Source organism: Bufo bufo, chromosome 5 (genome assembly GCF_905171765.1).
Source record: "Bufo bufo chromosome 5, aBufBuf1.1, whole genome shotgun sequence".
NCBI classification, from domain to species: Eukaryota; Metazoa; Chordata; class Amphibia; order Anura; family Bufonidae; genus Bufo; species Bufo bufo.
In genome coordinates, this window is record NC_053393.1 from 78,397,237 (window position 1) to 78,419,721 (window position 22,485).

Consider the following 22,485-nt stretch of genomic DNA (forward strand, 5'->3'; position numbering starts at 1 on the left):
ACCGCAGAGTGCACCAGTCTTTGTATAAGTTATTGTTATTCTGAATACTAACTGGTCTAATTGGGACTTTAGGATCCTTTCAAACTGGCTTATTTAGCCCAGGATGAGTGGCGAATGACAATATAATAAGTCAACTGGTGCTTGTTTAAAGGACCTTTTAAATGGGCCATGGTAAACTGTATGGGAGATGAATGATCATTAACACGATTGTTAAGACCCCTTGCCGTTTCCATATTGTCGGTAGCAGTTTCACTGTTTACTTGCCAGCAACAGTGAATTTTCGGCCCACATTTGTTTGTTTGTTGGCTGATCGCTCCCATGTTTACACGGGTCAATGTGCGGGAATGTGCGTTCTTATACCCCTAAGGCAGATAACAGTACAGTTTACAGGATCAGCTAAAAAAAAAAAAAACATTGAAGTTAACATTTTTCTTTTTATATTCCAGCCCACAGTCAAACGTTAGAAAGTTAACTAAGCGCTTGGTATGGAGGCTGTAATTAATAGCCTACATCCTAATACTGCTGCCCATATTCAGGCAGCTAACCTACTTTTTATGGTTTTACTGACGGCGTTAAGAATGATGTCATTTATTTCTCTAACCAAGCTGGTCTTATGAATTTGTGTACATTAATTTATGCTGCAAATCACTGAGTGACATCAGATCATACGTTAATATACCTATTTGCTTTGGCTGATCCAAATATAAAGTTGAGGTTTAAATCTGGAAATGTTAGCTACAAACACAAAGCCCTCACTGACATGTTATGCCAAGACAAGCGACTTTTTCTACAATGTTACACTGAGAAAATCTTACGAGTGAGTCTTAGACAGTTTAAGTAGCAGAAGCGGAGAACTTTACTATAAGACTGCTGATCATGAACTGTCAAAAGGGACTCAGAACTACTGTGATGGCATTACCATGAGAGCTTCCAATTTAGAACTATGAAAAGGGTTCTCTGGAACTCAGATATTAGACATCAATCAATCTGACCTCCAGGACAACTGGAGCATATCTGTAATTCTTTAAAGAACCCATTTAGGGTACTTTCACACTCGAGAATCCGTCATGGATCTGCAAAAACGGATCCGTTACAATAATACAACCGCATCCATCCGTCATGAACAGATCCGGTTGTATTATCTGTAAAATAGCCAAGATGGATCCGTCATGAACTCCATTGAAAGTCAATGGGAGATGGATCAGTTTTCTATTGTGCCAGCGAAAACGGATCCGTTCCCGTTGACTTACATTGTGTGTCAGGACGGATCCGTTTAGCTCAGTTTCATCAGACGGACACCAAAATGCTGCAGGCAGTGTTTTGGTGTCCACCTTCAGAGTGGAATGGAGACTGATCGGAGGCAAACTGATGCATTCTGAGCGGATCCTTTTCCATTCAGAATGCATTGGGGCTAAACTGATCAGTTTTGGACCGCTTTTGAGAGCCCTGAACGGATCGCACAAACGGAAAGCCAAAACCCTAGTGTGAAAGTAGACTTAAATATGTTATGTATCTAAATAAATCCTATACTGCAACTGTGCCCTCAAAATAAACTTGTCCTGTTTGGTCCCCCCCCCCTCCCAAAAAAATTAAATTAAAATAAAATAAAAGACTAAAAAATAATGAAGGGTGTGCTCTCCTGAATGTAGATGCCCAATGGCAAAGGTAGGTTTAGAGTAGGACCTGCCTGATTGAGACCACCTTGGTGCTGGTAGGCGGGCACAGATGTGTTTTGATCAAAATAAATTGGCTGAGAGTCTCAGATTTTATCATATCAGAATGAGGGCTTAGTCCATATATAATGTTTGTATATATTGTATTAGTGCATTATTTTACGTGATTTTTTCTTTATAAATGTAGCCATGTACATCTGCATAATTAGTTATCATATTGTGCAGGATGTTTTGTATCTTTTTTTGTAATTTTTCTTGCAGGAGTGGCACCTTCAAGTGTGAATGTGCTCCCATCATCTGGAGAGCAGCATTTTTGTGCACTTTTGACCCCCCCTATTCCTACAGGCGCGGCCTTGATTAGGTGGTACATATAGGTGTTCATGCTCCTCCTCTCATTGGTTGCTTGATGCACACATAGATGACTAGGAGCAGCACACTATATGTGCAGGGTCTGCTCTCCTGAATATAGATGCCCAACGGTATAGGTAGGTTTAGAGTAGAACCTGTCTGACTGAGATCACCTTGGAGCAGGTGGGCGGGCATGGATGTGTTTTGATCAAACAATATTGGCTGAGAGTCTCGGATTTTATCATATCAGAGCGAGGGGTTAGTCCATCTATAATGTTTGCTTCTATTGTATTAGTGCATTATTTTCAGTGATTTTTCTTTTAAAAAATAATTGTGTCACACTGAATCTCAATATACTAACTGGCACACTTCAACCACATCTATGCCCTGAGCACTCGGACACATTAGAAAGTGATCCACATGATAATTTAAGCTGCAGTGAGTTGAATCCTTTGCGCTTTTCCCTAATGCTTCCAGTGCACCTAATTGCAATGGAGGTTTGCTACACAGTGTCACCATACGTATCAACTATCAACTTGGAGTCAAGTCTATTTTGATTATTTCACTGGAAGAAAAAATGATGCAGTTTTTATATATGATACCATGATCATATTGTCCCAAAGGAGCAGTTCTAGAAAAAAAGGTTATTGCCGTAATCGGTATTATCTTGGCAGCAATTTTTCAGTAAGCATTTAGATTTGCTTTTCACCATCAGTGAAGAATACAGATGTATGCATTTTAGAAACCAAAGTCGCGAATGCGTTGCCAAGTACTCAATAAACAAAGCATTTTATCAACTATCCGGTGACTTGCTCGCTTGGCTTGTTTGTGGATACAAATTATAATGTGCATTTATGAACATTCGCGGCAATCAAACATACAGAACTGAACCCGGACAGAAGGTTCATGAACGGGACGCTGATTTTTTCCTGGATAATGATCTGTGTGCGCACAGTGGACTGATGTGGTCTAGACAACTGGAATCCTTTTTTGTCTTGCTTTTCTGGCTTCAGTGTACGACTATTGCAAAATGTATTGCTTAACATCTCTCCTTGAGACGGACATAGATCCAAAGCCTGAAAATAGACTCAATTCCTCCTATTTTTAACAAAAGCGGACGTATAAATCACAGAAATTTCCAGGACAACTTCAGAGAAATAAGCAGCCCTAGTAGACCTGATAGTTTACCTTATGAGAGAATGGACCACCCTGAGTTGTTGGGGGAAAGTTTCTGAAACTATCTTGATAAGAAGAACAGATTAATTGCTGCCGGTCCGCAAATCAAAACTGAATTTAATTTTTTTAAATCTTAAATTTCAAAATAAAATTATCAGACAATTAAAGTCACTCAACTCTCCCAAACACATTATTTATGGAGCTTCAAAGTGCTGTATAACTGAGACCGGCAGCCGGTTTTCCCTTTCTCGCTATAATAACATAAGGCATGTCGGTAGGCTATTCCAATGTTTCCTGACCGATGTGGTCCAGCTGCCCAGACTTAGAAAGAAAGGTCTGTGTTGCTATTTAATTGTGTCTCCCTCAACCTCCTGGATTGCATGGGACTGTAACATTACCCCAATTACTTGAGCAATATTGATCGAACCTCCATCACTTCCCTTTCTGTATTGGTGGGGATCCCAGAGGCTGGATCCTCACTGACCAAAATATTAGGACATATTAAATGATGTGAATACCCCTTTAATCTTGAGGGATAAAGGCTGAGGCTAGCTGAGTACACAGACAGAGGCAGAGAGGTAGTACTATAAATGCCTATATTATTTACAGGCAAAGGCAAGGTGGGGGTACTTTCTGTTCCTACAGATGAAAGAGGTATCCACATTAAGATACCCAAAATGAACAACCTAAAAGAGAAAAGATTAATTTCCCATAATGCATAACAATTCTGCACCATTTCAGGTGATGTGCCTAAAATAGTATGAATAAGACAGAGACACCTACTATTATACCTCCAAACCAGTAGATACTTCAGTCTCGGCTCCTACAAAAACCTCTGATAGGGGCGGTCATCCAGAATTCCCACACTCCAGAATAGCAAATCTGACTAGGCAGTGACCTATACCATATCAAGTACAATATTCTCTACATAACTCGAGCCATGGAAGCAGTAGTGACATTTGTATTGTTTCTCACCCCTAAACAGAATCAATAAACAGCACTTTTAGGGTTTGATCCCACGTGGCGTAAACACTAAGGTTTTGACGCATGCAAATCCATGCCGGCAAATCTGCAATGCTTACAGTTTTAGGGCTCTTTCACACAAGCGTGTCCCTTGCGGGAATCAAGCTCCATGTAAGAGAGGGATAGTTCGTTCCGGACATAGGAAGTGCACGACATTATGCTGTGTGCCTCTGACCGACCTAAGCTGTCAGTATGATTCTGGTACAGAAAGGTCACGCAAAGGGACACAGCATTGGATTATCAATCGTGATAATGCTGTGCGCTTTTTAAGTCCAGAACGCATGATCCCTCTCTAGCACAGAAGGTGATTCCCGAAAAGGACACACTTGTGTGAAAGTGCCCTTATAGTACCATCAAAGTGGATAAGGTTTTAACAAATCTCATCTATACTACAATTTACAATCTGTGGCAGGGTGAAATTTGTGGCAAATCCACAGCTAAAAAAAACCTGCAACAAATCCAGACTAGAATTTCTGTAATATGATGTAAAAACATTTGAAATTTGGTTACAAGATGATCTGTGGCAGAAGTCTGAGGCCGACACAGATTTTTACTGCAGATGTCCTGCAAATATGCAAACAGATCCACAGGAGGATTAGCCCCATTGTCAAGAAAACTCTTATTCTTCTCAGGGATTTTTTCTGTGTAGCGCATGTGAATTGGGTATAAAATCTCTTTTTACTAGCATTGATGTGGAATGTTAGTGGATTTGATGAGGATTTAGGTGCTCAATGAATACACTGCTTTACGTGCAAAACATATGCAACACTTAAAGAAGCAAACATTTTTATTCCTGATATTTTTGACCTGTTAGAAAGGTGCATGATGTAATCTGTAGTGAATTTAATCTTCTTATCAGTGACTGTATTTGTGAGTTACAACCTCTTTTCTGATCCTCAGCTGTGTCATGTGACCAACACTCTGATCTACAACTGACACAGGACAGGAATTCAGTTACTTCTCTATTCATTCCAATGAGACATTGAGGCTCCCATGGGAATACAAAGAGAAACTGACTTCCTGTCCTCACATAAGATGCTGTGTTATTTGGAGAGTCAGAGTGCTGGTCACATGACACAGCTGAGGATCAGAAGGGAGGGGGTAGCTCACAAATACAGACACCGGTAAGAAGATTACATTCACTACAGATTACATTATGTACTTTTCTAGCAGATCAAAGAATAAAATTTATTGCGGGAGTTGTAATTTAAAACATGAATTATACCGAACTGCCTTAATGCTATACTTAGGCTACTTTCACATCTGCGGCTGGCTGGCCTCTGCATATTTTACGGGTAGCGGCCAGATATCTGCCGGACCTAATTATAGTCAATGGGGTTCGGCGGGCAAGCAGCAGTATCCGGCAATGCCAGATCCGGAAAACTCCAGCAGGCTTATATGCTGGAAAACTCTGTCCGAGAGCCAGCCACAGATGTTAAACTAAAATTGTGTGGATCCATCGACTAACAAAAGATGGTCTTTTTAGACAGGAACCTACACTATGAGATTTAAGTCTCCTGGGACTAGACATACAATATGCACTCAAAGCAATGTAATGTCCAGCTATACTATGCTTTACCCATAAACTTGACTCTGAGCACCCCTGCAAATCCAGAGTTTTTGGAGGGCTGCAACCTCTCCATCGGTCCATCTACTTGCACAGCATCTACTTAGTAGCGGGAGTGCAGGATATTACAGCTTCACTCCGAACGGGATGAAGCTGCAATATTCTACATTGCCACCAATAAGCAGATGGTGTGCAGGTAGATGAAGCCACGTATACAATGAAGAGATGTGGTCCCATCAAACAACACAGTGGCAGGGGTGTCGAGAAGTCAGATCACCAGGATATAATATTGATGAGCTATTCTGAGAATAGGCTATCAATATTCCAGAAAAATCCCTTTAAATTTTAGGGGATGTTCGCTAGTTTGTGGAAACCTTTATCACATGCATGGCAGGTAGATTATCACTGGGCATGACAAGTGTGAACGGAACCCACAGACAATTGAATTATACTAGCTCTTAACTTATAATTCACTACTAAACAAATCTGGTTCTGTTGCCAAAGAATGCTCCCTAAAACACTGATCCAACATAGCACACAGCATAGTAATATTTTGGATTTCTGTACAAGCGGAAAAACTTAAGCACAGAAAAAAATAATAACTTTTTGGCATTTGTCCTTAGGTTCTCAAAGGTTCTGTTTTTCTCAGGGTTTTGAAGCTATTATTTAAAAAATGTGTCTCTCCAAGATAATAGATGAACTTGCTCTCCCAAAGCTGATGAGAGCATAGCACAGTCCCTCGTAGGGATGCCTTTAATCTTCCAGGCCGCAGGTGCCTGTGTAAGAGCAATATTAGGCTCAGCTTCTGCCTCTTGGGAGGGAAGAGCACAGAACACTACTAATCCTTGGATGTCTTAAAAACAGAGGCAGGAAACCAAGATGAAACTTAAAACGAACCATTTGCCTTGGCAACGCAAATGTCAGGTCTTAAACGTGTCATCCAAAACCCTGTGCAATATTATGACACCGTATAATTACAAGCATGTAAAAATGTTCATTTTCCTCTCTGCAATCATTCGGACTAAGCAGCAAATAATGAAGACGAATTTCAAGATGGAGGGAGGAAGGACATAAGAAGGACCATTGTCGTATTACCTAGAACTATAAAAATGTTTAGTTTAGCTAAAATCATGTACTACAAACCTACAGCAATAACCTACAACAATAAAATAGAGAATCAAGACATCTGGCAATTTTTTTTCAACTCTGAGAATGCTTAAGAGCATCTGCCAGCAGGATCAACCCTATTAAACCAGGTATATTATTGCTTTTGTAGGGTTGATTATGCTGATTAAAATTATATATGTCTTGTGAAAATTGGTTGCAGGATTCCTAAGAGAAAAAAAGACTTATTCTTCATGAAAATAAGGGCTTCAGTGCACTGAAGGGTGGGGCCTATCCCTTAGGTGCATTCAGTACCTCAGTATTGGCCACGCCCCTCAGTGAACTGAACTCATTTGCATAAAGCATACAAGTTTTTTTTCTCACAACTGATTTTCACAGATATCATTTTAAAGGGGTTTTCCGGGACTTTAATACTGATGAGATTATACATTTCCCCCAATGTACCACCTCACATTAGAATGCACCTGGATGTCAACCCTCTGCCAAAATAATTAACCTTTTTGGTATAAAATGGTCAACCAAAAGCACAGCATTTTACTGCGCATAAAAGTGACTCCATAATAGTGCCAAATCTTGTATAGTGTAGGACATAATAGCATTCTAACTTTAGATAGCATGTCCTTTCACCCGTTAATCAGGTAATCGACAGCACCTTTACACCCCAGATAACTTCTATTAACACTCGTTAGCAATTATCTGGCGGATTCACGGCCAGTCTTAAAGGGTCCTTAATCCTCCAGATTGTGCTGTGGCTATCTGCTTTGCTAGAGGCAGAAAGAGCTGCTTCATTCAGTGTCATGACAGAGAATTGTATTCTTTTCAACTACAGATAAAACACTGGTGAGATAAAAAGTATAATCATGGTGCTCAAAGTATTCCATGTTAAAGGGGTTCTACAGTTTGTTTTAACTGATGATCTATTCTCTGGATGATACTGATGATCTATCCTCTGGATAGATCATCAGCTTCTGATCATCGGGGGTCCGACACCGGGGACCCCCGCCGATCAGCTGTTTGAGAAGGCAGCAGCGCCGCGGCCTTCTCACTGTTTACCGCAGGGCCAGTGACGTCACAACTTGTATCAACTGGCCTGGGCGGGGCTAAGCTCCATTCAAGTGAACGGAGCTTAGCCGCGCCCAGGTCAGTGATACTAGTCGTGACGTCACTGGGCCAGCGGTAAACAGTGAGAAGGCCGCGGCGCTACTGGAGCGCCGCTGCCTTCTCAAACAGCTGATCAGCAGGGGTCCCGGGTGTCAAAACAAACTGCAGAACCCCTTTAAATTATTGGGTATACCAGTATTTTTTTTGAGTAACAGTTTAGTTTGCACAACTATTTTCAGGCTAAAATGTATTAATCATACAGAACCAGGTTTGTCTATAACTGTCTTATAGAATCCTGTCTGTCCAAGCTGATAATTGGTAGGTAGTAATGAATATCTGCTGTTGCCTGCAGCTTTACTTACTATAAAAGTAGTTCAGTCTGTTCATTTCAGAACAGTGATTTAGTACAACAAGCAATGCATGCGTATTAAAAAGAAAGATACAAGGCTTTTACAATTTCCTAATATGGTCCATAAAAATCAAGAAGACACCCAAATACAGAGGTCATCCATTTCCAAACCCAGTGTGGATTACAGATGTAGACTGACTTATTCGCAAACGTGGGATGATCGAAAACACATAACTAAGAGTGCAATATACATTCACATATATCATGCAATACAAAAATACTGTAGGTGCTAGAGCAAGAAAATAAAAGCCTGTAAAATGATAAGTATGTAACAGGAAACAGGCAAGGAAAGTGTCCAGGGTGTTGGGCGAAGGAGAAGAAGCCAGTCGAACTTGGTAATTAAAAGGAATGGGTCATCAGAAAATGGCCTGTTGTTTCAATCACTTTTTTATGTTAAACATATTTTTATATAATTTGTGATGATTAGAGTTGAGCGGACACCGGAATGTTCGGGTTCGGCAGGTTCAGCCGAACTTGAAAAAAAAGTTCGGGTTCGGGACCCGAACCTGACCCCGAACCCCATTGAAGTCAATAGGGACCCGAACTTTTGGGCACTAAAATGGCTCTAAAATAGTCCTGGAAAGGGCTAGAGGGCTGCAAAAGGCATCAAAATGTGCTTAAGAGCATGACAACTGTTCTGAAAACAAATGTGGATAGGGAAAAATTTAAAATAATCTGGATCTAGGAGTAGGAGGTTGAGGAGGCGGTGGATGGGTGGATGTGGCGATGTAGGTTGACGTGGCGGTGTAGGTGGAAGCGGCGGTAAAGGAGGAATAGGCAGCCAACACTGATTTGTGTTATTTTTTATTTTTAAATTGGGGTATCCCCCAAAATATTGGGACATATAACAAAATAATATAAAGAATAAGTGCACTAACAAGAATGGATGGTTGAGGCTGGTATAAATGTTTATTCTGCACAAGGTACGGACAAGTCCTGTGGGATCCATGCCTGGTTCATTTTAATAAACGTAAGCTTGTCCACATTGGCTGCGGCCTGTGATAATGCTCTCTGCCGTGCTAAACACACGTTCACACTATACACTGGCTGCAGGGCAGGTCAGCACCTCCAAGGCTGACAAAGCTTTTCCACATTTTGGCCATGCTAACCCTGCCTTCTCAGGTGCTGGAGGTGCCCCAGCTGAGTTGGCGACCTCTGCCTTCGCATTGTGCTTCCACTGTGCCCCCGCTGTCAGGTGGGAATGCTATCATAAGCGTGCGCTTGTAGTCGCACATCTTCCGATCAGTAACAGATGTTTTCACTAAATTTAGTTCCCTGTCAGCAATGCAGAGCAGGGGTTCATTCACGGCAAAAGGGGGTTCATGTTACCCAGCAATACAACAGAGGATTTTGAGAGATTTAGGCCGCTGTCACCCAGGCACAGCAGGGGTTCATTCACGGCAAAAAAGGGTTCATGCACCCTGCTCCCGCTTTTGCTACGCTGTTGGCTCAGTCTCACCACTGCCTCTTCCTCCGACCTCTGAAAGTAAGTGGCACGACCTTCATTCCATGTGGGGTCTAGGACCTCATCGTCCCCTGCATAGTCTTCCACCCAGTCTTCCTCCCTGACCTCCTTTTCGGTCTGCACACTGCAGAAAGTTGGCACCTGTGTTTCGTCATCATCAAAGACGTGCTGAGGTGGTATTCCCATGTCCTCATCAGGAAACATAAGTGGTTGTGCGTCAGTGCATTCTATGTCTTCCACCTCAAGTCATGCAGCATAAGAGACTGCTGCATGACATGAGGCTCAGACAGGTTCCCCGATATGCACGGGAGTGATGTGACAGACTGATGGGCATGGGTTTCAGGCGCCACCTGTGCGCTTTCTGCAGAAGACTGGGTGGGAGATAGTGTGAACGTGCTGGATCCACTGTCGGCCACCCAATTGACTAGCGCCTGTACTTGCTCAGGCCTTACCATCCTTAGAACAGCATTAGGCACGACCAAATATCGCTAGAGATTCTGGCAGGCTACTGGGACCTGAGGTAGTTGGTACACTAGGACGTGTGGCTGTGGCAGAACGGCCACGTCCTCTCCCTGCACCAGAGGCTCCACCAACACCACCACCACCACGACCATGACCGCGTCCCTTATTAGATATTTGCCTCATAGTTAGCGTTCACAAAGCAAAGTAAAAAGTGGTTAAGTATGTTAAAAATAATTAACCGCCAATATAAACCCTGATGTAGGGTATTGCACTCTATTTTTTTTTTTTTTAACTCTATATGACAGCGGTATTTCTGGCCTAAATGTGACAGTCACCTATGCAAGTGTAATCCCAGATGTGCAGTATATCAGAGGGATTTTTCACCACAGTATCCTAAAAGCCTTATTTGTGGCCTAAATGTGACAGTCACCTATGCACATGTAATCCCAGATGTGCAGTATATTAGAGGGTTTTTTCACCCTAACCAAAAAGCTGTATTTCTGTCCTAAATGTGACAGTCACTTATGCTTGTCTAATCCCAGATGTGCAGTATATCAGAGGGATTTTTCACCACAGTATCCTAAAAGCCTTATTTGTGGCCTAAATGTGACAGTCACTTATGCACGTGTAATCCCAGATGTGCAATATATTAGAGGCTTTTTTCACCCCAGTAACCAAAAAGCCGTATTTATGGCCTAAATGTGACAGTCACTTATGCTTGTCTAATCCCAGATGTGCAGTATATTAGAGGGTTTTTTCACCCTAACCAAAAAGCTGTATTTCTGTCCTAAACGTGACAGTCACTTATGCACGTGTAATCCCAGATGTGCAATATATTAGAGGCTTTTTTCACCCCAGTATGCCAAAGCCGTATTTATGGCCTAAATGTGACAGTCACTTATGCTTGTCTAATCCCAGATGTGCAGTATATCAGAGGCTTTTTTCACCGCAGTATGCCAAAGCTGTATTTCTGGACTTGCAGACATGCAGATAGCCTGTGCTGGTGCACTATCGTTGCATAAAATGGCTGCCCATCATGTATTGATATTGACTAACTGAAGAAAAAAAAGTTCGTTTTCAGCAGTAGTTGGCTCAGGGCAGGCTTAAAAAAATTGTGCACTGCACCCACAAAACACTTTTGCAGTAGATCGCTGAGTACAAAAAACAGTTCTTGATAAGATTTCTCCCTGATCTCTCCCTCACAGCAGCTGCAGCCTCTCCCTACACTAATCCGAGCAGAGTGACGGGCGGCGCTACGTGACTCCAGCTTGAATAGAAGCTGGGTCAAATGCAGCAGTTGGCCAATCACAGCCATGCCAATAGTAGGCATGGCTGTGATGGCCTTTTGGGGCAAGTGCAGCCTTTCAAAAAGCGCCATAAAAATCGGCAAACACCGAACCCGAACTTTTACGCAAATGTTCGGGTTCGGGTCCCGCAAACCCTAAAGTTAGGTACGAACCCGAACTTTACAGTTCGGGTTAACTCAACTCTAGTGATGATATCATTTTTAATTTTCCATGTCACTTTTTATATTAAACTAAAACCAAAAATCCTGCAGTTTTCACACTAGCAAAAATGTCTAATAATTGGCGCCACTTCTTGGTGTGTACAGATCACTTTACTGCTGTTAACTCATTCTAATCCTGTAATGATATCACCACTGTGTACAGAAAAGACCGGATCCAGCATTCACAGTAGGTGATTGTCAGAGCGTATCTATTCCTTCCTTGTACAATGACCTCTGCACAGGTCACAGATCATGCCTAGAGAACTCTCCCATAGAATTAAATGAGGTCCTCTCCTGACCATTGTGTCTATGGCCCATGGGGCTGCCGGAAAGCAATTTTTTTTAATGCTGTGTAAATGCGGTTAAGAACAGCTCAGGAAAGATGGCCGCCCTCATAATAATGTTCAGAAAATAAAATAAAAGAAAAAAATCTACAATCAGAAAATACGTGTTACTATCAGGTTTTAACTGGCAGACAAAATTTTTTGGTGACACATTTCTTTTTAATACAGGGCTAAAGGCTAAAGACACGCCTGGAGGCAATTTTTTATAATTAAATTTTCCTCATTTTGGACAAAAAATTCTTTTTTAATTGGTCTTTATTAAAAATTATCAACAGTTTTTCTTGTACAGCTTTCCATTGCAGACCAATTGCAAGCTAGCAGGCTCTCTGCTTCACAATGAATCCGTCAGGGAGCTGTTCTGCCCCCTTAAACTGTAGCACTTACAGTATCTGTACTGTCCTAAAAGCCCTATTAGACTAGACCATTTTCGGGCGAATTATCGGGAACAAGCAGGAGCGTGTAATTGAGCAGCCGATGTACGAGCAAACACTCGTTCATCGGGTGATGGGCATCTTTCATCAGGATGTGTAATCCGGCATGTGCTGCCGATAACCAATAGAACATTCAACGTTTGCATCAGCCTGTATAATCAGGGCGGTGCTAACTAACACATCCATCGGGCAGTGTATAAGGGCCCTACCCCCAATATACACTCATTCCAGCTAAATTCTTATTAGATTTATATAAATTTCGCTTAAATGAGTGCTTATGAGCTGTCAGGAGTTCAGAGATCAGGTCTACAAATCTAACCAACAGAACAGCTCCCTGATTCAGTGGGAAGTAGATGGCCTGCCAGTCTGCAAATGCCGTGAATCTGAAGAAAAACTGTTAATTTTTTTTAATAAAGACCAATTAAAAAAATGATTTTTAGCTCAAAGTGAATAGAATGCAAAAATTGCCCCAAAGGTGTCCATAGCCTTTAATCATTGGCCTATTGAAGGAAAGCCTAGCTACAACTATGTCCTGCAGCGAATAAGTTGCGTAATATGAAGGCTAAAAAGTAAAACACACTGTTGACTATGTAAAAAAGGAACCAAGAGAGTCTAATTCTGGTTAAATCTAGATGAAAATATCATTCCTCATGTCTCAGTTGGAATTATAGTGGAAAATACTTGCAGCTTTGAAAGGAAAGACATGAATACATTTTAAGGAAAAATAACTCTCACTTCATGGATGTACAGCCCATTCTTATCAGAGCTGTCTATCTGAAAATAAAGATTGCAGGCCGCCCATGACACTGTGACATGGCTTATTTAGCAAAAACAACATCATTCAGTTATCATTTTGGTTTATTTCTACCCCATTTATTTTACTCCTAACAAAAACAATTTCTGCTTTAGATAAGTAACAGCTGTGTAAAAGTCAGTGGTCTAGGTTACGGGATGATACGGTCCCATCCTCAAACATTTTCACAATAAAAAATCATGAAGCAAAAGTAGTAAAATGTAAAAAAAAATAAAAAAAATTATATATAAGAAAGAAAAAAAGCAGCACACATTAAAAACGGGTGCAAATCCTTTCAAGGACCTGTGACCAAGGTCCCATATGCATATGTTGAAAAAAGACGGCAGCACTCCAAATTGTAATGAAAAAAAGTGGATGGCTTATTAACCCATATGACAGCTATATATATAGCTTTTGTTGGTAAAAAACCCGATTTGATACATATGCAAGTTAACCTGAGATGAGTTCTGTTCGTGAGATGAGTCAGGGACAGGACTCATCTCAGGTTAATTTGCATATGTATAAAATCAGTTTTTTTTACACAATAAAAGCACACAGAGCTATGGGGACTGGGTATTGCGGATGTGCTAGCGGCCATCTAGCAGCCCATGTCCCCAGCTCTATACCCCAAATCCCAATGACAGGTTCCCTTTAAGACTGCTTTTCATGGTACAGAAGATGAAGGCTTTTAAGATACTTTTGTGGCATAAAAAACTTGCAAATTATGGTGCATGCCATATATGCGCCATAATTTGGGACTTTTTGAGCTTCATGACACTTTTTTAGAAGCGTTGTGAAAAGGGTTGGGGTTTATCAGGAGAGGTGTGGTCTCCCAATACCTGCTGAATTTACAAAAATTTATGCCAAAAACCTGAATGGCAGCAGCTTCCTGAACTCCTCACTCACGCTTGTGCACCAGACGCGTTTCGGAGTTGGCAGTGACTCCACTGAGGAAGGAGTCACTGCCAACTCCGAAACGCGTCTGGTGCACAAGTCTCAAGTAAAGCAAGCAAGAAACCGCAGCGTATTATCTGCGCAACATTTGAAGTTTTTTCTGGAGCGCTTTCTACATATCAATCAGGAAGAAATGCAAGTCCATTTGTGTCTAAACCAAAAGACACCAAGGTAACGCCGATAATCAAGTGGGTCAAAACATTTATACCCCGGCGTCCAAAACGGACAGTTTCTTTGCCTGCCACAGTACCTTACTCACATATATCGAGAGCGGACCGGAACTGAAGTTTCTTGTGCTGCAACACGTGGGACGCCACGCCAAGCACGAGTGACCGGACAATATACCGCTTCAAACAGTGAGTAGTGTGTTTATACACACCAAGCCATTATATCGCATCAATTGATATGCTGTAACAAACAGCAAGCAATATACGAGACTTTGTAACCCATTGCAACATACTGGCCGCAGCTGCTAGTCATTTCCCGACAATAGGAGAGACATAGCGCATATACTATTGCGCATTTGAACTTTAATTCCATCAAATTTACCAACCTTATTGGATATCAGTGACACTTATACTGGCTTTCTCAATTTACACAGATAGTTATTTATGTATTAACTGTATTTTAGTGAATGTATTTTATGCTATTCAGGTACCATTATTATTTTATTGTAATTAATAAATAGTCTAAACGCATTGGCTGCAGTTCCATTTGATTATCATATGTGGTGTGCCCCTCTCCTCCATATAATTCATTTACCTACCTAGAAGATTGGGGATATCTTTCTTTTAGGGGGAGCACCCATTCCGTATAAATTGGAGGGTGAGCCAATCCAATCCTACTTCTATTTATATGCTATCAATTCGCGCACCAATGGGGAAATCTGGCAAGGATCGAACCAAGGATCATCTAGAGCTGACACCTGCCCGCTCCAAACAGCCAGACATGGAACAGTACCTTAGAAAACAAGCAAAATCGTGCCCCACCGAGATCTCCAAAATGGCGCAGCACGCGCCACAGCCGTCAGACGCTGAAGACCCTTCAGAAGCCGGCAGCGCATCAGAGGCCTCGGAGTGCAGACAACCTCGGAGGCGCTCAAACTTATCCAAAGCGGTCCTGAAGGAGCTTTTGGACGCTGCTTTAGCTTCTCTGAAGAGGGACCTAGAGGACATTAAAGACGACCTCTGTGGCTTAGGCCATAGAGTAATGGCGCTTTTAAACTCCCAAGACGCTATCCTTCAGCATGAGGCGAAAACTTGCTCGGCCCTGCAAACCCACCGAGACCTGATCAATGACGCCCTCCTCAGAACAGAGGACCAGGAGAACCAAAGTAGGCGCCGAAACCTGCGGATCCAAGGCCTACCTGAATCCATCGCGGCAGAGGCCCTCCGCAAGGTGGGGGCTAAAATTTTTGCTCAACTGCTAGGCCCGGACAGGGCATCCACAGTGGTTGTGGAACGCATACACCGCGCATTACGCCCAAAACCAAAGCCCTCAGACCCACCGCGTGATGTTATCTGTGGACTACTCAGCTTTGTGGATACGGCCGACCTTCTGCGAGCCAGCAGGGAAACCGACAATCTGAGGTATGAGAACTCCCCTCTCCTGTTTTTCCAGGACTTAGCGCCTACTACGCTAACAAAGCGGCGTATTCTCCGACCATTGCTTGACGCCTTAAAAGCATCAGCCACCCCGTTTAGATGGCTGTACCCCTTTGGCCTGGCCATCTTGAAAAATGGCAGGCAACTCACAGTACGCACGCCGGCGGACTTGAAAACCATCTGGGGCCCGCTTGGCCTTTCGCCCATAGATGTCCCTTCTTGGATGCCTGCTGATCAAGGAGATCCTTTACCGGCACCCCCAAGAGTTGATAATTGGCTCAATGTCTCCCCAGGGAAGGCTGACAAGGCCAAGCAAGACCGGCAAAACACCTAAATGTTAGGGGTCTATCACCCCTGCTACCTCATTAGGGTTTTTTTCCCTTACACTGCACAGTGATTATGTCTGTGCTCTCAATTGTCAGGTTATTTACCTATTTCTCCAAGTTCTAAGTTCAACAGCGAATGGAGAGGATTGTGTGCTGAGCTCTCAACCCTTCCTGGTTCCTGAGTGCCTTGTTGAGAAGATGGTACTGTTGCTGTTCTCGCAGATTGCTGTCCTCACAGATCTCTGTTGTAATGTCCTGGTTTGGACTTTTGTATTTGCACCGTTACCCCACCCCAGCTGGTCAAGACCCTGGGATTACACTGGTTATTTACATTGTGATGTTCACCCCACCAGTTATTGTTTTACATTACCTGCCCTTCTCTCCTTCCCTTTTTGTCCTTCCTCTCTGCTCTGTTGGAATTTGTCATATGCTCTAGAATTGTGCCTATCCAGAGGATTATGCTCTCTTCATTGTCACATGTTTTGTACCCATGACTACCTTTGTTGTATCTTCACTGAATGTCCGGGGTCTGAATGAGCCATGTAAGAGATCTCAAATGCTTTCGTTTTTGCAAAAGGATAAAACTTCTATAGCCTACTTTCAAGAAACGCATTTTAAAACTGAGAAGATTCCGAAATTGCCGACCGCGAAATTCACCCAATGGTACCATAGTACTCATACGTTTGCCAGCAGAGGGGTCAGTATTGCGGTACAGAAGGGACTTCCTTTTCAACACGTCGCGACTACCTCGGACTCTGAGGGGCGCTTTTTGTTCATCAAAGGCCTCATTGCCGACACCTCTGTTACGCTGGCGAATATATACGCCCCCAATAGTGGTCAGATCCCTTGGCTCATTCGAACCCTTAGACAATTGAATACCTTTATAGTAGGAATGCTTATTCTAGGTGGGGATTTTAATGTGGCCCTGGAGCCGTCTCTAGACTCCTCCTCAGGCAAGTCTTCTATCACTCATAGGCTTCTGAGGCGCCTCAGGGTTTTCTTGAAAAAGTTAGATGTATTAGATGTGTGGCGCACACTGAATCCCTCGGGAAGGGATTAAACATTTTATCCCCATGCCAAAACTTCATATCACAGGATTGATTACCTATTCCTCTCCTCTGCCAATGCCCCATTAGTCTCTAATGCTAAAATTGGGAGTATTGTTCTTTCCGACCATGCCCCGATTTTTCTAACTCTCTCGCTCACCAGCCTCCCAAAGAAGAATTGGACCTGGAGATTGAATGACACCCTTATCCAGGACCCTGACAGTGTCTCTAGATTGCCAACTTTACTGTCCGAGTTCTTCCACATCAACTCATCCGGACCTTCACCCCCACCCATCCCCATTATTTGGGAGACGCACAAGGCCGTGATTAGGGGCGAACTGATTGCTTTAACCTCTCACATAAAGAAAAAAATTTCTCATACCCAGAACTTATTAATGTCCCGCATCACGGCCCTTGAGCTCACCCATAAGCAATCCCAAGCCTCCCAGGTAGCCACAGAGTTGTATGAAGCCAGGAATGACCTAAAAAACCTTTTAAATGCTACTTCTGCCAAGCTGCTGTTTCGCTCTAAGTTTAAAGCTTATGCCCATGGTGACCGAGGGAATAAACTAATGACAGCACTTAGTAAACAACAACAGATTGATTCCTTTATCCCTGTTATTAAGGATGCTTCGGGCACCAAACATAAGGCCACATCAGACATAGCAAAGGCGTTTTGCGCCTTTTACTCTAACCTATACAATCTGCCGCCCTCGGATCAATCAACCCCAGAACTGATAGCTAATGCGACGGATGAATTCCTCCGTAGACTTTATCTCCCCTCCAGAAGCCCTTCACAGGCCTCCCAACTAACCGCCCCAGTCACAGATACTGAGATACTGAAAGTACTATCCTCAATACCCTCTGGTAAGAGCCCTGGCCCTGATGGCCTGAACATTTCATACTACAAGACTTTTAAAACTATATTGCTACCACACTTTAGATCCCTCTGTAGCTACTTACTAACGGGTGGGTCGTTACCCCCACAATCCCTAATTGCCCATGTAACCATCCTTCCCAAGGAAAACAAGGATCCCCTCGAATGTGGCAGTTATCGTCCCATTTCTTTATTAAATGTGGATGTCAAGTGGTGGGCGAAGATCTTGGCCCAACACCTCCAATTGCTGCTTCCTGACATAATATATGGCGAGCAGGTTGGGTTTGTCCTTGGCAGACGGGGCAGTGAGAACACCATACGCCTACTGCACTTGATATCTTGGGCACAAAATAATTCAGTGCCAGTGGCATTACTGAGTACTGATGCAGAAAAAGCCTTTCACAGGGTAAGTTGGTCTTTTATGTCCAAAACCTTGTCGAAGTTTGGTATACCAGAGCAATTTATTGCAGCTATTTTCTCACTGTATTTAGCCCCCTCTGCCAGGGTCAAAGTCAATGGGACCTTGTCCCCAGCATTTGACATTACCAATGGAACACGCCAAGGGTGCCCACTCTCCCCGACCCTTTTTGTCCTAGTTATGGAAACCATATTAAGTAAGATCCGCCAATCGCCTGGGATTGAGGGCATTACTGTAGGATCCCAGAGGCATCTGACGGCTGCCTTTGCAGATGATCTCTTGGTGGTGACTTCGAATCCCAAGTCATCTTTCCCCAAGCTGCTCACCATCTTTGAAGAATTTGGCTTCATTTCCAACTTTAAAATAAACTATACCAAGTCCATGGCACTCAATGTCTCCTGTCCTGCAAACATAGTGCAGATCCTCCAGAACACCACCCCTTTAAATGTGCCTCAAGAGATATACCATTCCTTGGTATTCGAGTGACGGCTAACGCCAAAGATTTATTTTCCTCCAACTACCTACCACTCCTGCAGACTGTTAAAACACAACTTCAAACACTGAAGATGCCATTTATTTAGTGGATAGGCAGGAAAAACTACTTAAAAACCTATATAGCCCCTAAATTCCTGTACCTTCTACAGACATTGCCAATCTGGGTCCCACAGTCGTTCTTCACAGAGGTCCGCCGGATGATGTCCTTCTTTCTTTGGAGAGGCCGGTCCCCTAGAGTGGCGTATAACATTTTGACTAGAGAAAAAAGATTTGGGGGATTCGGGTTGCCCGATGTGCATACAGGCCAACCTTATGTGCAGGGGCATGAGCCTCCTCTCAGATCACCCAGGGAATATTTGTTCCCAGCTGGAGCAAACTTTACTTACAAACCGTGAGAAATTGATCATGTGGGGTGTCCGTTCATGCTCCCCCACAGCCACCAAATTGTCTCTGCTTTGGAGAGGGGTGCTACTCACCTGGTCTAAGCTATACCATTCCAAGACACTTAACTTTCCTAGCCCTGTGCTCCCATTGCATCTATTACAATCCTTTATTCACACCACAGTTCAGGATCCCACGGGAGTTTGGACCTTGCTTAAGAAGTACACCTTGCAGGATGTATTAACACCAGAAGGGGAGTTGGATTGGGGAAGGGTCCTCCAATTGCCTAGGGTCAATTCAGCCTCATTTTTACACCTCCATTGATTTAAGAGGGACATGAGATCCCTACAACTGCAGACTTCTCATTTTGACTCCCCTACATGGCTGGAGCGGAGACTGAGATCCGTTCAGCCCTCCAAAAGACCTTTCTCTACGATGTACAAGGAACTCTTGTCCTCTGCCCACTCTGAACCACATTTTCTGTGTTCTTGGGAGAAAGAACTATCCATTAAACTATCTGAACCGGAAAAAGCGTTCATATTGACCCATTCACATGGTTTTAGCCGCTGTATCAAAATTCAGGAGAACTCGTACAAATTGCTCACCCGCTGGTATAAAACACCAGAGTTCCTCCATAAACTCTATCCAGAGGTCCCAGAGGTCTGTTGGAGGTGTGGGGCGGACATCGGTTCTCTCTCCCATATCTGGTGGAGTTGCGAGAGTATGCGCCCTTTCTGGAACCAAATTGAGATTATGCTAAACAAGATTTGTTCCGCCTCTATTGTATTGGATCCCAAATTAGTCCTACTCTGGTGCCCTAATGTATCACTCACCCCAGCCAAATCAGATCTGCCCACCATACTCATTACAGCTGCCCGCTTACTGATTCCTCTATTCTGGAAACAGACCCTCTCTCCCTCCATTCCTGGTTAGATGGAAAAGGTAGATCAGTTGTCTAGGTTTAAAGAGCTGGCCCACTGGGAGTCATACTCTCATACGAAATACCTTAAGACATGGCTTCCCTGGAAGAACTTTAGGAACCCTTGCAACTAGAGCAGAGCCCCCCCCCCCCCCTTCCGCACCCCATTTTCAACCAGCCTTCTTTATTTTCTCTTTTATTGTGTATAATGCTGGATGTCTGCCTGGCCAAAGGCGATTTGACTATTTGATACCCTATTGTACAACATGTTTTCTATGTTTGATACGAATTGTCATCTGGTATGCTCAAATAAGTGTATCCTGTATGATTTTGCTTATGGCTACATGAAACATGACCAATAAAAAGAGATTTGGTTAAGAATATAAATTGTACATTTTCAACTATGTTTACTAATGCTTATACTGGAAGGTCCAGATTCATTTAAAAGGTCACCTATATTTTTTATAGGGGCACACTCCCTTTTTTCTAATCAGTTTTTATTTTCCAAATGCAATTTTTTTATGATTATGGGGGGCAGAAATTTTGTCTGAGCTGTTTTAAACATCATTTAGAGATATGCTTTACAGCAGCCACTGTGGGCCATAGACACAATAGCCTGAAGGGGACCTCATAGAGTTTTCTAGGCATGGGGAGAGTTTTCTAGACATGCTCTGTGACCTGTGCAGAAGTCAGGAGGGAGAAGATAAGCTGTGATATCACCTATTCTGTAATATCTGTAACATAGCCAAAATGGATCCGTCTTGAACACCATTGAAAGTCAATGGAGGACGGATCAGTTTTCTATTGTGCCAGATTGTGTCAGTGAAAACGTATCCATCCCCATTGACTTACATTGTGTGCCAGGACGGATCCGTTTGGCTCAGTTTCATCAGACTGACACCAAAACGCTGCAGGCAGCGTTTTGGTGTCCGTCTACAAAGCGGAATAGAGACGTAACGGAGGCAAACTGAGGCATTCTGAGCGGATCCTTTTCCATTTAGAATGCATTAGAATGCAAACTGATCCGTTTTGGACCGCTTGTGAGAGCCCTGAACGGATCTCACAAACGGAAAGCCAAAACGCGAGTGTGAAAGTTGCCATATTGTAATCCTGAATGAGATGATTAAGAGAAGAAAAGTGATCTGCACAGATCATGAAGTGGCACCTGTTACTAGACTTCTGGATTTAAAACCAACAAACTATAGTGACATGGAAAATTTAAATCCACCAAAAATTATTTAAAAATATGTCTAACATAATTTGATTTAAGAAATAGGTCATTCTGATGACATTTCTTTTAAGTCAACAGCTTACATTTAGGTTAATGTTCTTGAAGAAGCAGTTGGGTAACCAGCTGTACAATGCAGCCCTAATAGTCCATGTACACCTCATACTGCTGCCAGCAGAAAACGCCTTCTGCATCTCCACAAAATCACTATATTGCTCACAGAAGAATCTCCTTACACCTTAGCATCTGTGTTTGGGCAACCACATTGAAAACACAATTTATGTACTGAGAAGCGATGAGGTCAAGCAGTTGCGCGAGGAATAGTGCAAGCACTTCTCTTGTCCCAGCTGGAGTATTCTATTTTCTCTTACTTTATTTTTTTTCATCAAAAGGTGTTTCCTGAAAACAGGAGCGATCCGAAGGCCAAGAAATACCTTCCCTCCTGGCCAGAGTCATCTACACCTCCTTTTGTCTGTAAATCTCTGGACTAAAAGGCTTGTAGAACAGAGACAATCTTAAGAGGCAACATGTGCGCACACACGGAACATGCTGCATCCCAGTAATTGCCACCAATTGTTCTAGACCTGTCTGCACATTATGGTGGAACACTGTGCTTTGTTCTTGTAGTAACACAGTTTTGACAAACCGCCAAAGTGACAGCACCTTTCCAAGAATTACTAATATTAATGATCAACAATATTAAAATTGAATTCATACGTAAAAAGGGATTAGTACCTAAGCCGTTCAAAATGTGTACGATAATGTGGACATAAGGGCATTCTCTGGCACTGGACAATTGATGACCTCTCTAAA

General features: G+C 42.8%; 1 protein-coding gene across 4 annotated transcripts in view; it reads right to left on the reverse strand.

The window, feature by feature from the left end:
• VPS13B (vacuolar protein sorting 13 homolog B) overlaps positions 1–22,485 on the reverse strand; it is a 1,020,896-nt gene that overhangs the window by 371,297 nt on the left and 627,114 nt on the right. The window lies entirely within an intron of this gene.